This window comes from Lynx rufus, unplaced genomic scaffold (assembly GCF_022079265.1).
Source record: "Lynx rufus isolate CCGP_SWC_20201006 ecotype Redwood Valley unplaced genomic scaffold, mLynRuf1.p SCAF_2, whole genome shotgun sequence".
NCBI classification, from domain to species: Eukaryota; Metazoa; Chordata; class Mammalia; order Carnivora; family Felidae; genus Lynx; species Lynx rufus.
In genome coordinates this window covers 47,756,039-47,773,306 of record NW_025814834.1, presented here as the reverse complement: position 1 = coordinate 47,773,306, position 17,268 = coordinate 47,756,039, and the positions used below count along the sequence as shown (strand labels likewise).

At 36.9% G+C, this 17,268-nt stretch overlaps 1 protein-coding gene across 1 annotated transcript in view; it reads left to right on the top strand.

Moving 5' to 3' along the window:
* FAM171B (family with sequence similarity 171 member B) overlaps positions 1-17,268 on the top strand; it is a 54,570-nt gene that overhangs the window by 12,040 nt on the left and 25,262 nt on the right. The window lies entirely within an intron of this gene.

Here is a 17,268-nt window from a genome sequence, read left to right as displayed (position 1 = left end):
AATGACTGATACCACCTTTTGGATGCCTGAATTTTCTGCTTGAGAAAGAATAATGTCTTTAATTGAGCAACACACTATCTTCACTACTTTTGTAGCAATGAGATGTGAGTGGTTTACTTTTTGAATCCTGTTTCCTCATTTGTAAATTGGGTTTATGAGACTTGAGATGAGTTAATAGATACAACACAATGAGAACAATGTAACTCCCTGGGCAAAGTGTTCTTATCCACCCAGTGTTAACCTTTCTTGCTTAATAAATGTTTGTTGAATACATAACATTTCTTATTTGAACTAGACTTCTTTTTTATCCAGTTCATTCCAGATAGATTAAATGAAGGTTAAAATGTATGATTAATACCTTTGCCTAACAGAAGTAATAAAGACTAATGAAGTCTTTTTTCTCGTTGGTAATTCACAAATGTGAATCATTTATCAAAATTTACTTAATATTTTTATAAATACTAATTATTCTATTGCATTATACTTATATAATTTGTCTTTCATGCAAAAGTATCTTATTTTTTTTTTTTAATTTTTTTTTTCAACGTTTATTTATTTTTGGGACAGAGAGAGACAGAGCATGAACGGGGGAGGGGCAGAGAGAGAGGGAGACACAGAATCGGAAACAGGCTCCAGGCTCTGAGCCATCAGCCCAGAGCCCGACGCGCGGCTCGAACTCACGGACCGCGAGATCGTGACCTGGCTGAAGTCGGACGCTTAACCGACTGCGCCACCCAGGCGCCCCCAAAAGTATCTTATTGAGGTTGTTTAGTTTCACAGAAGTAAATAGCCTTACCAATTTCTTAAAGTAAAAGAAAAATGTCCAGAAATGCCAAATTATACAAGCTAAAATGTGTACAAAATATGTGCTAGCTTTTCTGGGGAGGTTTTAGTGAAGTCAGAGCATTCCTTAGAGATATTTTCAGAAGCTAAAAAAGATATTTACAAGTATGGACAAATAATACTAAACACTAGTATAATGTTCATGGTCAGGTGCTGTCTTAAGTACTGTATATTATTTCATTCAATCCCCCATTAACCCAATGAGGCGTATCTATAGTCAGGTGCTGTTATTGTTCTCATTTCACAGATGAGATTGGCACAGATGGGCTGTGTAACTTGTCACAATCACTTTAAGTAGTAAGAGATGGAGCTAGGATTGGTACTCTGGCTGTTTGGCTTTTAAAACAGACCATACTGGGGCACCTGGGTAGCTCAGTCGGGTAAGTGTCTTGACTCTTGATTTCAGCTCAGGTCATGATCTCATGGTTTGTGAGTTTGAGCCCTGCATCAGGTTCTGTGCTGACAGCATGGAACCTGCTTGGATTCTCTCTCTCCCCTCTCTCTCTGTCTCTACCCCACATGTGCGCTCTCTCTCTCTCTCTCTCTCTCTCTCCCCAAATAAAAAACTTAAAATGAACTGTACTATCTCTCTGGGAAAAATGACCCAAGTGTATCCATAAAGTTAAAACACAGTTTTGAAGTTAGCAGTGATAGTTCTAACAGTCATTTCTGTTTTCAAAAAATGTGACACAGGGAACCTGTTGATGTCCTTAGCAACATTTAGAAATTTAGTTTATGGGAATCTTTGAGCTCAGTGAAATCACAAGCAACATTTTTGTGTATTTATGGGTACATGTATTTGTGCATGTGTGTGTTGTGGGGGTGGTAGTAAAGAGAGATCATAGATCCATCAGATTGTCAAAGGGATTAAAAAATCGCTGCTCTGGTATAAAGAGGGGGAAATCTCTTAAGTGGAGTTAGATCATAATGACCAGGATGGGCAAATTTGAAAGCTCATTTAATTTATATTTCTTTCCAGAAGGACAGTAGATGAATCTACTGTAATGGGTGCTTCTGTTCAAATGCCACTCTTTCTTCTCCATCCCCTTTTTGGTTCCATTCTATGCTCTCTTGTCTGTAGTTCCTGCCCTCTGCTGACTTAAGACTCAGCATTTTGGCCCAGTCCACCTAGAATTTTCTCCTGTCTGCATGGTTTCTTTTGTTAAGGTCACAGGTGCTTTCTGATATCAGCTTAACTCTCACTTCTGTCAGGAACCATAATGGACCCTCGAGATCTGGCATGGTGTCCCTGATCTGTGTTTCCATAGCATTTGAGGTATTGGAACACTTTGGGTGCTCAGTTGAAATGGCCTGTTGGCTTGCCTGTGGCCTCCCACTGAACTTCCTGGCACACTGTCAAGATCTTGTGCTATTTGGCTAACCATCAATGCCTATCACCTTGATCAACAAGTATCAGCTACTCAATAATTGTTGAATAAAAGAGTATTTTTTCTGTTCCTTTAGTCATTGAAACTCAAAAGTTTATTATTCTAAGTTGACCTCAATTGCAATATCGTATCAGTTGCCAGATGATGTTTTTGCTTCTGATCCTTCTTTATACTGCCTCTACTCTAATTTTGACTTTCTTCATTTGATCCTAAAGTATTTCAATAGCTACCTCCGGTTTCTCACTATCCAAGTCCATTTTACAGATTGTTCCCAGGGAGATCGTGCATGTCTCTCCTGATCTTGTCACATGTTTCTCAACCTTTCATTAGACAGAGAATAGAATGAGATTCAGTCATTTCCCATTGTTCCCAGATTCCTTTTTTCTTACTTGCTACAACTGACTGTTATTCCCTTAACATTGCATTTATTGACTTTTTTTCTTTTTTTTTAAACTTGGGTGCCCTTTCTCACGCTGTTCCATGTTACTTACATGTCCATACTTCAACTCTGTACTTCAAAATTTATCTCTTCCGGGATGCCTTGTTGGCTCATTTCGTTAAGCGTCTGACTTGGTTTTGGCTCAGGTCACAATCTCATAGTTTGTGGGATTGAGCCCTGCATCGAGCTTTGCACTGAGAGTGCAGAGCCTGCTTGGGATTCTCTGTCTCCCTCTGTCTGCACCTCCCCTGCTTGCTCATGCTCTGTAAATAAATAAATACAACATTAAAAAAATGAAATTTATCTCTTCCTTCAAGTTCAGCCTCAATTCATTCCTACTTGAAAACATCTCTCATTTAGAATTCATATTTCCCTTTTCTGTATATAATTTGTTTATATTATTTTTGTACACTTTTCCCACTGGATTTTCAACTACCTCAGACTTGAAACTGTGTAATATTAAATATAATAACATACATAAAAATTTGGCACAGTTTCTGCCCAAAGAAGGTGTTGAATAAATAGAAGTTATGGTATATGCTCCCTCTGGACTTGGCACTTCATCTGATGCCTGATCAGGATGCAATGAATGTTTACTCAAGTGAGTTTAATTGATATCTGAAGTTCAAAAATATTGCAATGCTACCTATAGGCCTTTCTTTCACACAAAATGCATACTGCATGCGCACTGTCATATCTGCTTTGTCTTTTAAGATCTTTCAATTTCATGTTAGTTTTTCACTGAAAAAATAAATTAATGAATGATTCGTTTTGCTTAAAATTTCCAGGTCTGGCAGTATATTGGCTATCTACTAATACTAGGCTGCATCTTGTATATGTTGTAGAATTCATGCTGTGCTAATGCTTTAGGCACTCGATGTTTTTGGTGTAGCACCTGAATTTCCATTTACTGGTCAGTATTCCTCTCAGATGTCTAATTACCAGGAAAAGGCTACTAGAGTGTCAGAGAAGCATTGGAGAAAATGCTGGACTCATTCTGTTTAAATCTAACCACTCTCCCAGCAGGGTGGGTCTCATCTGCTTTAACAAAATGCTGATAGTAGGTTTCAAACCCTTTCTAAAAGACACGCTGAAACATGTGTCTGGCAGGTTCTAAATAAATTCCATTTTCTCTTTATTGATTTCAACATACTTTGCATATAGAAAGAAGAAAGAAAGACTCTGTAAAAGGGAAAATGGATGTTTTATTAAATCCTTTTCATTTGATTTTACTGTGAATAAAGTCCATGAATTCACCAATGCAATCCCAAAACAACCAAAGAGGGTATGATGGGTTCCTGTTATTCTTCCGCTGTTGTTCGTATATTTAATTTTCTTCATAAGAGGCTCTCTCACCCTATCAAGAGGTATGAAGAAAAAACAGGACAAAGCAACTAACAATGTTGGGAATAAAAGGTAAACTTAAAGGACAATAGAATGATTTTGAAACTTTACTGAATATTGGTTTTCACCTTAACTCCCTGGGGTAAGGGAGCAGTCATGTTGATGATATATCGACTATGGTAAAATAAAATATGAATACTCTACATTTACAGAATAAATGGATGTAACTTTCTGGAAAGCATTTTAGTAATACAAATCAAGAAGCTTTAAACAGTTTATACTTTGACCTATTATTTCTCCTACCAAGGCAATAATAGAAAATTCAGATGAACATTTATGTACATGGATCTTTAATTAAAACATTATTTGCAAATGTGAAAAATAGAAATGACTGAACATACACTAATAGGAGAAAGTTAAATGAATAATAACCTGTAGAATGTTCTTCAGTAGTGAAATGTGGTAATTTTGAAAAATATTTAATACTATTGATACATGTTCACAATACAATCTTAACTGAAAAACCCAGCTATAACATTCTTTATTGGCTTATTTTTTTTTCTTTCCTACGTATAATGCAAGCTCACTGTAGTAGGTCATGTCACATGTTGTAGCAAGTGAAATGGTATTCTGTTCCCTCAATGACCCAATTGATATAGTTAATATTTAATGTGGTGAGTTTTCTTCATACCTTACTTCATGCTTATATAACCATATACACAGTTATACACATATACACAATGTAATCTTAATTTTGTAAATCTATTTTTTTAAGTACTGGATTAAGTATTTTCAAAGTACTGGATGGAATCCAAGTTACTTCTGAGAGGTTGAATTAGGAAATAACTTATTTTCCTCTGTTTTTTCTGTATTTTCTATATACAACATTAAAAAAGAAGAAAACTAATGGAAAATATTGAGTGGTGCCAAACCCTTTTAAATATGAGGACACAGAGGTAACTCAGTCAGTTAAGCAGCTTACTCTTGATATCAGCTCAGGTCTTGATCTCAGGGTCGTGAGTTCAAAACCCATGTTGTGTTCCATGATGCACATGGAGTCTACTTAAATAAATAAATATGAGGACCCAGAGATAAGGGATTAGAAAATGGCAGCTATCGGTGATTAAAAAAAACACACACACAAAACCTAAACAAGTAACAATAACTATCAGCAGACGCAGCCACTAAGGTTAGGTTTTTTTCACATCTGTGTCCTATATCTCCGATTCTCTGGGGTGCTCATGCCTTTAGGGGTGTGCAACAGAGGAACCACCAGCAAGCCCTGGAGTAAATGGGCATGCCCATTTCAATCCAAGATAAGTAACTTAAATTCTTTTATATTAAAAGAGACAGAACAATTCAACTGAAGAGGATGGCTTTAGGTCATATCCCTGCTCCTTTGGGATATACTTATTCTTTATCCTAGGTCAGTGGTTTCAACCTTGGCTATGCATTAGAATCATCTGGGACCTTTTAAAACTGTGACTCCCTGGACCCCATCTGCAATGATTCTGACTTAATTGGACTAGAGTGGGGCCTGGGAATACAGCAAAAGTTCCCCCAGATGATTTTAATGTTTACCCAGGTTGAGAAACCATGTCCTAGGTCAAGGGAGTCGAGTGTCCTAGAAACGGTAACAATAGTGACACTTTATGCAAACTGATAATCTTGAGGTTTTGTAAGATTTTCATTTAATATTTCACTTATTTGTTCATTTAAACAATTAGGCATTCAGAAAAGAGTTAAGTAGACACATATGTGTTTACAATAACACATGTGTTTTCAAAGAACAGTTGTTTCCTGGAATATTTATAGTAAGACAATAAAGTGTGAACAGGCACTTTGTAGAAAGATGTACATTCAGAATTCACATATGACTCATTTCTTGCTTCATAACATTGTTAACCAGAATAGTGTAATTCTACAGTTCTCTGAACTCAAACACTCTGCATGCACTTTTCTTGGTACCCTCACTCTTTCCATTTGACTCTTTCATGTACTTATTTGAGGGCAACTAATTTCCTTTTATCTCTCACAGTGACCAGTATAGACCTTACATATAGTAGGTACTTAATAAAACTGTGTAGCAAACAAATACAAAGACTCCTAAATTTTCTTTGTTCACAGATCCTTTAGTGTCTCAGTAATTTTTTGTGTGTGTGACCTAACAACTTAGTAGTCATTTCAAGAAAAAAATACTTGCTGATTACTTAATGGGATGTATTTGTTAGACATGGCACAACTTCTCAGATTTTGGAATGAGACTGAACACTGCGTCTTCATTTCCTGTTTGACATTCATTTTCATGCAGTGTTTGCATTTTATCAGAGCAGTCACTGAACACCCAACTTCACAAAATGGAATGGCCTTGATTTGAGTGTAGTACATTGAATCGTGGGCGGTCTCCAGTTTCTGCAATGTCCAGAGGATGTTGTTATTATCGTGCCTGTGTGGAATTTTACCCCTCTGAATTTATGTCCCCTCTGTTGGCTTTGAGCACAGTTTGGGAACTGTGGCCCCAAATCTCGGGCTTTTGATGTTTTTGTTTTGTTTTAGGTATCACGGAAGATTTGTTTCCTAAATATTTGTTGATTATGTCATTGGCTTTAGATATTCAGTTGCTAAACCTCTGCATACATTCTAAGAGAGGAGATTAATCACACTATTTCTTTGTAGCATTAAGATATGGAACCATTAAAAAGAGGTACTTAAAAAAAGTGCTTAGATTCAAGGCACTGTACTAATAAGTACTTTACAGTACTGTATTCTTTGATTCTGAGTTGTCTTTAAAGTTTTAATTCATTTTATACACAATGGTAAAGAAAATTTTCCTGTTTGCAGGAGGGATAGATAGGCTGGTCTTTGGGCAGTACTGGACAGATCCCCTGGCAGGAGATGAAGGCTGCTGGCTGTCCCAGTTGGTACAGACAGTTGACCTACCTTAAAGCCCAGTCTAGAGAAAGGTGTTAGCAGGGACTTTAACGATGAGTTCTCTCTTACTCCAGGTCTCCTGAGTCAGAGTTGTGCAGTTCAAAATAATAATCACACTCTACAATTATTTAGTTTGGAGATTTTACATCCTTTCCAGAAACTTGGGGGGGTAATTTTTGGGGGACATTGTCGGTATGGTATACTAAATCCTTTTTCAGGATGGTATATAAATAGCAATAATTTGATTTCTTTTTGGCATGCATGACATAGTCTTCTCTAGATTTCATAAATTATACTAATTGGGAGTACTGAAGAACACTGCATCATTAAATTGCAAAGGAGGCTATAGTACTTTGTGTTCAATTTAAGCAATTTATACTTAGATCATCCCCAACAGGGTATTGTACCCAAGCTAACACATCCAACCCGATTTCCATTGTTTCATCACTCTTCCCTCTCATGAATGTTTCTCTAAAGTTGTTCTTGTCTCTCCCATATATTTGAAACACCTAGGGGAAAACATGAGCTACTCAAAGATTCCTAATGGTTATTCCTTTTAAGTAGCAATGTATTAAGAAACATAGTCATTGTGAAATATATATAATAAAAACTTTATATTAAAAATATTCTTATTTATTTTATTATTTTCCCAAATGGGGTTTTTCTAGTAGTCTTTTTTTTTTTCACGGAAATTACTTTGTTCCATTTTTACTTCCAACTTCAATTCTGGTTTCTTGGTAATCTACTGGAGTATTATCCTACAAATTAAAGTTGAGTAATAATTGGTGGAAACTGATCCTCATATAATTGCTTAAAGCAACAATGGTTGCCCTAACAAAAAACTTGTGTTTTGAAGTTCTTTCTCAATATCATGAGAATGAATGTATCTGTTGAAAGAAATTACCGAAGGAAGAAGTGGTAATGAATGAAAGACTGTGCACTTAGCTTGAAGTACATCACTTACATATAGTCTGTATGCAGAAATGATTGCTTACCCATCTCCTTGTCCTGCCCTCTACTTCAAGGCTTATCTACCTCAGTTTACACATTTGCATCCTCCCTTGCAGTTAAGTAGTTCTGAGCCAGTGATCTTACTTAATGGTATCAGAGGAAGGAATTCATTCACTAACTCAATCATTCATTCAAAAGAAGGATTGTTATTTGAGGATACAGGAGTAAATAAAATGAAAAAGTCATGTTATAGAGCTAATGTTCTAAATTTATTTTTGAGAGAGAGAGTTAGAGTGCAAGTTGGGGAGGGGCAGAGAGAGAGGGAGACACAGAATCCGAAGCAGGCTCCAGGCTTTGAGCTGTCAACACGGATCCTGATGCAGGGCTTGAACTCACAAACTGTGAGATCATGACCTGAGCCGAAGTTGGGTGCTTAACCAACTGAGCCACCCAGGCGCCCCTCATAGAGCTAACAGTCTGGTAGGGGAAACAAAATGAACATAATGAGTAAATTATATAGTATGTAAAGAAGGTAGTATGGAAAAATAGGGTGCGAGGAGAGTGTTAACACAGCAGAGTTGGTTGCTCAGTCCTTGCATGTGTCCAGTGGGGCCTACGACCATGATTGCTCCTTGGCTAGATTCTGGGAATGCGGCCCTTGTGATGTTGTTTGTGTTACTGATGAATGCTCCTGTATATGCCTGGAGCAATGGGGCATGCTCTTTTAGCTTGTCAAGCAAGCCCTTTCTCCACCTCAGTCTGTGTTAGGTACCCAGTACTTCTGTGGCAGCTGGGACCAATGCCTTTTCAAACAAGTGAAAAACTGATCCCTAACCTTTCCTCTCTGGGTTCTAGGTTCTGTTGCTCCACATTTAGTGCCTCCATATATGGCATACTTTATTTAAAAAAATTTTTTAACTGTTTATTTATTTTGAGAGAGAGAGAGCGAGAGGGAGACAGCATGTGTGAGCAGGCGAGGGGCAGAGAGCGAGAGGGAGAGAGAGCATCCCAAGCAGACTACACACTTAGCCCAATGTGAGGCTCGATTTCATGGCTGCAAGATCATGACCTGAGCTGATCTCCAGTAAGAGGCTTAACTAACTGAGCCACGCAGGCACCCCTGTATACCATAGTTTATGAGTGAATTTGTGAGTGAGTGAGGGAGTCATTGTAAGTGATTAAGAAGCAGGATGAAAAATTGGGAAGAAAAGATAAAAGTCAGGATGAGAAATACCTGTGGAGTGAGTTGGACAGTATGTTTTAGGAGCTGGAGTCAGACTGACTTATTTGCATTGGGGAAAAGGTCTTTTGCATGGGTAAGAAGGAACAGAGTCCAAGTGCTAATGGCCCAGCCCTCTCATTTGTTCCCTATTGAGTCATCTGCAATGTGCTTATTCTTAAATTATAAGGATTCTTTTTATGTCATTCTTTTCATTAGTTTTGGTGAATCATATTCATTGAAGCCCCTGATTGAAATGAAGAAAATGTGTATTTTATTTGCTTTATAGCATGTTTCACCTTTGGAGATAATGTTCTTAATCTAACTCTATGATTTCTTTTTAGATTTGACATTTCCTCTGTAATATTAATTTACTGCAAATAAATTTGTTTCTGTTTCAAACAGGAACAGATTTTTGTTTGTTTGTTAAACTCCAGAGCCAGTAAGAATTTTGGATCCAATCTGGTACTTAAGCAATCAATGAAAAGGAGACTTTTTTATTTTAGCGAGTTTTTTTTTTTTAATTCAGCACCCTTTTGTTCCTTTAAAAGAAGGCTATGTGTCCACATTTGAAATGCCAGAAAGAGTAAACTGTTGGAGCCCTTTCCACTCTGCATTGCAGAATGTGGAATCATATGCTCCTTTCTCTTTACGAGCTTCTTTGTTGTCCTTGCTTTTTTGCTGAACTTTCAACCCTCCTTCCAACTCAAATAGGGAAATTTTGCTGGTACCCTGGGAGAAAGAGTTGTCAAACTATGTTGGTATTCTGTAACAGAAGTAAAAATTTTAATTTTAATCTTTGCTGTAATACAGTTGCATTATATTTATTAAGCAAGTTTTGCTACTTCTATATTATTCTCTAGTCAAAATTTCCCAGTCAAATATTCTTTTGAAAAAGAAGGAAAAATATTAGTTTCCAAAAGGAAAAGGAAAAGGAATTTTAATATTTATTTGTTGCTGTGATCGTTGCAATAATATATTTCTCACTGGGTAACTGAGATTAAACTCAAAATTTTACCAAATAGTGGGGTTAGAAAGCTGGCTGTAACTTCAGGTGGCCTCTGTGGAAATTCTACAGTTATCATTCTTTCCCCGGTGTTTGGCCACTTCTGATCTTCTGTGTCCTCCTCCCTCTACCTCTCTTCCTTTATTTCTCCTCTTTCTCCTACTCTCCTTCTCCCCACTTTTCCTCCTGACCTTTATTCCATTCAGAATACATATTCTAAATCCCTTACTAAACTCCGGCAAAACACAAGGCTGAGTTTGAAATGCATTGATTGTGGAGAAACTTATTCTCACAGGGAAGACAAATAAACAGAAAGCAAAGCAAAGGCCAGAATATATCATGTGCCGTTAGACTAGCAGGTACAGAAGAGAAGTTCCCATCTGACTGAAATAAGAGTAAATTTATTTGAAGAGGGGGTGTTTGAGCTAAATGTTAAAGAATGGAGTAGGATTTTGGCAGGGAGAGATGGAAAAAAAAAAGGGAGACTTTTCAGTAGAAAGAAAGAAATGAATAATGTAGCAAGAAAGTGGGTTGGTCTTGGATAGTGACCCTTGACCCATTTATGTGACAGTAGAGCAGAGGTCTGCAAAGTTTTTCTGTAATGTGCCAGATAGATCATTTTAGGCCATATGGCCTCTGGTGCAACTATCAACTCAGCTGTTGTAGCGAAAGCAGCTGTAGGCAATACATAAATGAATACTGTGGCAGTATTCCAAGAAAACTTTATTTACAGTAGTAAGTGGTGGGTCAGAGTTGGCCTGTAGGCTGTCATTTGTCAACCCCTAATTAGATAAGGCTCGAAAGGAAGGTGATGGCCAGATCTTAGATTTTGAATGCCAGGCTAAAGAGTTGGGGATTAATTTATATTCTTTTTAGTGAAATCATGATTGTTACGTCTCTACTAAAGGTTTTAAATACCCAGACATTGAAATTTGGGACCAGATGTTTTCTGTGTACATTTTAAGATATTTATATAGTTAGCGCTAAATTAAAATTTCTGTGACTGGATATCTTGTATGAAAATGGCAAAGTACAAATAAAGCCTGATTTGGGTCATAGCCAGAAGTTTGTCATCTTTTGGGTTCTCACCACAAAGTCTCTATTATAATGGATCAAAAAGTCAGATTATGGAAAACAAGCAAGAATGAATGGGCAGGCCCTTTAGAGATCTGAACTCAAAATATCAACATTCTCCCTGTTCAAAAAATGATAGTGTGAACTGATTCTAAAGTAAATACTAAATCCACAGTTTTCGATACTTTTTAGAACTACTTTATCAAGGTATGATTGACATGTAAAAAGTTGTACATATTTAATGTATATGCTCCATGAGTTTGGAGTTATACTCATGAAACCATCATCACCATCAAGGCATCAAGACCATAGATGTACTCATCACCTTGCAAAGTTTCCTCCCATCCCTATTAACAATGAATTTTTTTGTGGCAAGCACTTAAAGATTTACCCTTTTAGCAGTTTTTAAATATATAATACATATTATTAGCAATAGGCGCTATGCTGTATAGATCTTCAGAACTTATTTATCTTATAATTGAAGCTTAGTACACTTTGACCATCACCTCCTGCTCCACTCACCCCGTGGCAATCACCATTCTATTCTCTGCTTCTGTGAGTTTGATTATTCTGGATTCCACACATAAGTGAGATCATAACATTTGTCTTTATGTGTCTGGCTTATTTCGCTTAGCATAATGTCTTCCAGGTCCATCCGTACTGTTGCAAATGGCAGGATTTCCTTCTTTCTTTAAGGTTGAGTAGTAGCCCACTGTATGTATATACCACATTTTCTTTATCCATTTATGCAGTGATGTGCATTTAGGTTGTTTCCATATCTTGGCTGTTGTGAATAATGCAGTGAACCTAGGAATGAAGGTATCTCTTTGAGGTGGATACTTATCATACAGATTGTCATCTACATAGATTCTAAATTAATCCTCAAGGCAAGACTGTTTCTTCTTAATGTTTTTATCCCTAATACCTAGCTACTGCAGATCTGGCCCAAAGTGAGCAGTCAATAAACATTTGATGAATTAATGTAGGTGAATATTTCTAATTGTTCCCAACCATTTTATTCCACTATATTTTTGTGCTCTTCATTTTTAGTCTAGTTCTCATTTGAATGCTTAAACCTCAGTAAAGTTTTAAAATTTATTTTATTGTCAGAGTATCTTATACTTAAAATTTGATCTGTGATCTATTTATAAAAGCTTTATAAACCTACTGTGTTTTTAGCATTACATTCATAGAGAGAAAAATGTTGCATATTAAATGAAATTATTGTAGATGCTTGAAATATAACACAAAAGAAGGGGGCTAGTTTTTGTACAGTAGTAATCTGAAAATAAGGTACAACTCTATGGATACAGTTGTAACCTACATAATGGTAACAACATAATAAGATGATGTCAAGTTCTTTTGAAAAGAAGTGGGGTTATAATTTATCAGCCCACCCACTTCAAGCTCTAGATGTCACCCAAACAAATAGCTAGCTTTATTTTTCTAAAACCCCTATTAGACTGACTCACTCATCTATATCTTATAGCAAAATCATAATATAGTGTTGGTTCTAATATGCTTTTTCAAGAGCACTTCTTTATGTATAGAGTACTCTTTTGAATTTTAGTTATTCTCATTACTTAACAATGCTTTTAATTATATGATAGTTAATTTTTTCCCCGGCAACCTTAGGACTGTGCTCATTGATGTGTATTTTATTTTTACTTGTTTCTCTCAACATCTAGATTATATGTTTTCTAAGGGTGCAGTTGAAATCATTTGATATTGAACCATTTTTAAACTAATCGTGACATATTGAAAAGAAGATTATGTGGGCAAGACATAATGATTATAATTAAGTGACAGAGAAAATAATAAGTGCATGAAAAGCTGAAAAATGCAACGGAGAAGAGTGGATAGATTATGGAGACAAAAGCACCTGTGGTTGAAAATTATATGTTTAATCGCGGAATCTGTCCCATTTAAATGCCAAAGTATTTTTGTTGGATAATTAGTAGGGGGATTGTTATGGAGATTATATATACATCTATAACATCTGGTTGCCAGCCCTGTTTGCTTAATCAAAATGTTAACACCATGGAAATCAGAAGTGTCCTATTTAAGTCTTGGGCAGGCAATTCTTTATTCTTGTCCTTTTATTTGTAGGAGAAAGAATTGTTTATGCCCCTTTAATAGCAGCAAGCAGGCTTCCAGCTGAGACTTTTTGTTTTTTTTTAATGCTATTTTTGCTGTTGCTTATGCTGGGGCCACACAAACCCAGCCTAGGGATGGGGTGAAAGGCTCATAGGACCAGCAAATTCTTCTCTGCACTTTCTTCTCTGCACTGGTTGGAAGGAAACAAGTAAGCTACTGAATATGGTAAAAACCAAATCCCTACTGGTTTTCAAGAAGAGATGTGGGGAGTAGAATGCATAGAACTTGGAGTCAGATGAACCTGTCTGTGAATCCTGCCTTAATTGTGCAACTCTAGCCTTAGATTCCTTGCCTTAAAATGGGGGGAAAGTCTTGCAGGTTTGTATTAGGATGAAATTGGACAACACGGATAAAGTTTCTCGCACTCAGCTTGTGTGTGTGTGTGTGTGTGTGTGTGTGTGTGTGTGTCTGTGCATGTCATAAATAGCATTAGTTTTTTTTTCCAAATTGAGCTAGAGAGGACCCTGCTGGTCAGGACTACATTATGTCCTGAGTCTAATAGCTCTAAGGAGCAGAAATACGGGATCTCTTCAGAGGAACACTGATTTTGATCGGCAATATTTGACCTTTGCAAATCATTTTTTTCCTGAACTTGATAATCATTTTCTCACCAAATTTATTCTTTAACATAATTATTACATGTGGAAAAATAAAACCATCCATTCTGGATTAAAAAATGTTTTGGAAAACATTAAGAATCAAATCCAGCCTCAGAATGTCAGGAGCCTTTAGTGTGTCTTATTTTGACAACTGTACTTTGACAGGAGGAGACAGAAGACACAGGTTTGGTTTTTTTATGAATTTCGCTTAAGATCTTACTACACACTGGAGTTTGTCTATAAATCAAAGGCTCTCAGAATTTCTGAAATTAATCGTTATAGCAAAGGAATTAATCAGAATTCCTACTCCTGAAGATGCTGTTGAAGGAGCCATTGTGGGTACATTTGATTTGAATAAGACCCATTATTAAATTTTATTAGCGAATCTTAATTCCCTTTTAGTTATGTGCAGTCTCCCTCTTATATGCTTTATCCTGTTTTTGGTACATAACATTATCCTTCCTTCCTGTACCTTCTCTTACGAAAGATAGAGTAGCCCATTAAATAACACATGCTGCGTTTACAGTTGTATCCTGTATCATCCAAGGTGCTTGCTTTGGAAGCAACAGAATCTGCCTCTGGCTACAAGGAATAAAGGGCCTCTGGGGAGGGATGATGCTACAGCTCACAGATCAGCAGGAGGAGCTGTACAACCCACCTCTGGAAGGACAAAGGGCAGGGAGACTTTGGAAAGCTCAGTGGGTAGGTGCTCCTAGACTTTCTAAGATGTTTCAGCTTCGGCAACCATTTGCTTCTGTGTATCTTCAGCCACATTTTGAGGTCCTGACAGAATCTTTCTGGCCCCCGTTAGTGAGGTACTTTGTGCCAGCGGCTCAGTAAATTTCATCTAGGGGATTAGGAGCTGGGCAGTTGGAGGAATTATTTTGAATGGGGCAACTATTTGTCTTCTACACATAGCTTTTATTCTAGGTGGACCTGTTCAAGGATGTTTAGTTTAGGAGGCCATCATGTCACATGTCTTACTTGTTTTTTACACAAGAGTTATATTTCCCATATGAGTTTAAGGCCATGGTTTAATGTGTGTGTCTGTTGGGGAGTTCCCTTTTTTCTTTTTTCTTTCTTTCTTTCTTTCTTTTTTTAATATTGATTGATTTATTTTTGAGACCGAGAGAGTGCAAGCGGGGGAGAGGCAGAAAGGGAAGGACACAGAGAATCCCACGCAGGCTTTGCACTGTCAGCACAGAGCCTGATGCAGGGCATGAATTCATGAGTCATGAGATCATGACCTGGATGGAAGCCAAGAGTTGGACGCTTAACCGACTGAGCCACCCAGACGCCCCCCCCTTTTTTCTTTTTAGTTCATGTTATATAAGCATTTCTCAGTAATTGCAACAATATATTCCTTGAATTAATTGTAGTAGCGTGATCCCAAGACTCCCTGTTACATGGTGTAAAGATGGCTTTGCAGTCATTCACAGGGACGTGTTTCAGCTAACAAGACCTCTTAAAATGAGTGAGACTTGGAGCAGTTCACATTACTTACATGAATTCTCATTTTTTCATTGGTAAAGTAGACTTGATATCACATATTTTATAAAAGTATATTGAGATTTTTGTGATAATATACATGCAAGGCTTGGCATTAGGAACATGTGTTTATCCACAGCCCTTCTTCACATTTTGATTTTAAATGTTACATGATTTTTTTTTTGATTTTAGAGTAATGGGCTGAACTTATAAAATGATGGGAAAATAAATAATTTGAGGAACAGTAGGTGCTAAAAATCAAGGCTTCGTTGACCTTTTAGTACCTGATGCTCCTGAATTTATTAAAAGCAATGATAGTAATGACTAATCACAAATAATTTAACCTCCCACAAAGCTGCCTATTATTAAAAATGCTGAGAGGGCATAGGTATGGATAAATATCAGTAATATATATTTTGCTTTGTTTTCTATTCTCCATATATACATTTGAATATATAGAGATTGTTGTCCTGGAAATTAACAGTTTTTTAGACAGACTAATGGAACCTCATTTTAAGGTATAGCTATCCAGAATATAATCCTCCCTTTTCTTTCCTTTTTCCCAATTCATTCTTCCCATCTCTTCACTCTAAACTGGGGTTAGGATTGCTTTTAAGAGCTGAATCAGGCAGGGTGCCTGGGTGGCTCAGTCGGTTAAGCATCGGACTCTTGGTTTTGGCTCATGATCTCTAGCTTTGTGAGTTCGAGCCCTGCATCAGGCTCCACACTGCACTGCTGTGCAGAGCCTGCTTGGGAATCTCTCTCTGTCTCTCTGTCTCCCCCCCTCTCTCTCGGCACCTCCCCTGCTTGTGCTCTCTCTCACACTTAATAAATAAACTTAAAAAGAAAAGAGTTAAATCAGGCAGTTGTAATGCAGTGGCTTAAGAGCACACACTTTGAGGAGAGATGGTCCCAAGTTTGTGTCCCGTTACTTCCATCTACTGCGGGTTGGCCATGGATGATTTACAAACCTAACCCACAGTTACCAATATATATGATGAAGGAAACAATCATGTCTCTGTAATTAGGATTTTGAAGAGTAAATGGAATGATGCACTTAAAAATGAACACAATCCCTGACTCATCAACCCTCAACACATTTTAGTTCTTGTGGTTATAATTATTATTCTATATATTATTAACATTTTATTATCATACAGAAGAGGAAACATACTAAAAAATCTTTGTGTCTAAATAGATAATAGTGTTTGAATAACATTTAACTTGAATTTTAGAGTCTTGAAAGGATCAGAGCTCTTTTCTAGCCTGCTAGATTGCATCTTTTCTAGGACTGGATGATTACTGCAGTAGTTCGATTTGTATTTAAAATGTCTTTGTTATGGTCCAAAAGCAATTTAAAATCTAGTTTATTTTTAACAAAGTTAGAGTATATAAGGTGTAAGAATAGTTTGGTAGTAATATTGCAGCTCAGGCAATGGTGACAAGGATTTTTTACCTGACCTGCTATTCTTGTGAAAAAATATTTGGAGTGAAATGGGTTTTTGCAAACGTATACCCGCAACATCAGTCCTCATGAGTTATTTCTTACAGATGACACTAATGTTTGTGAAATGGTCTCCAACTGTGGAGAAATAATTTTTATTATTAATGCTATTAAGTGACAGCTAACCTCTGTGCTGAACACATTATTTGCATTATTTCATTTTATTACCTCAAAGTAGTTACTATTCTAATTTTACAGATGAGCAAATGGACTTTGAGAGGTAACTTCCCCAAAGTCACACATCTAGGGAATGGCAGAGATGGGCATCGACTGACTCCAAAGCCCATTAATAGCAGAAGAGAAGGCCTCTTTGGCAAAGGTGGTA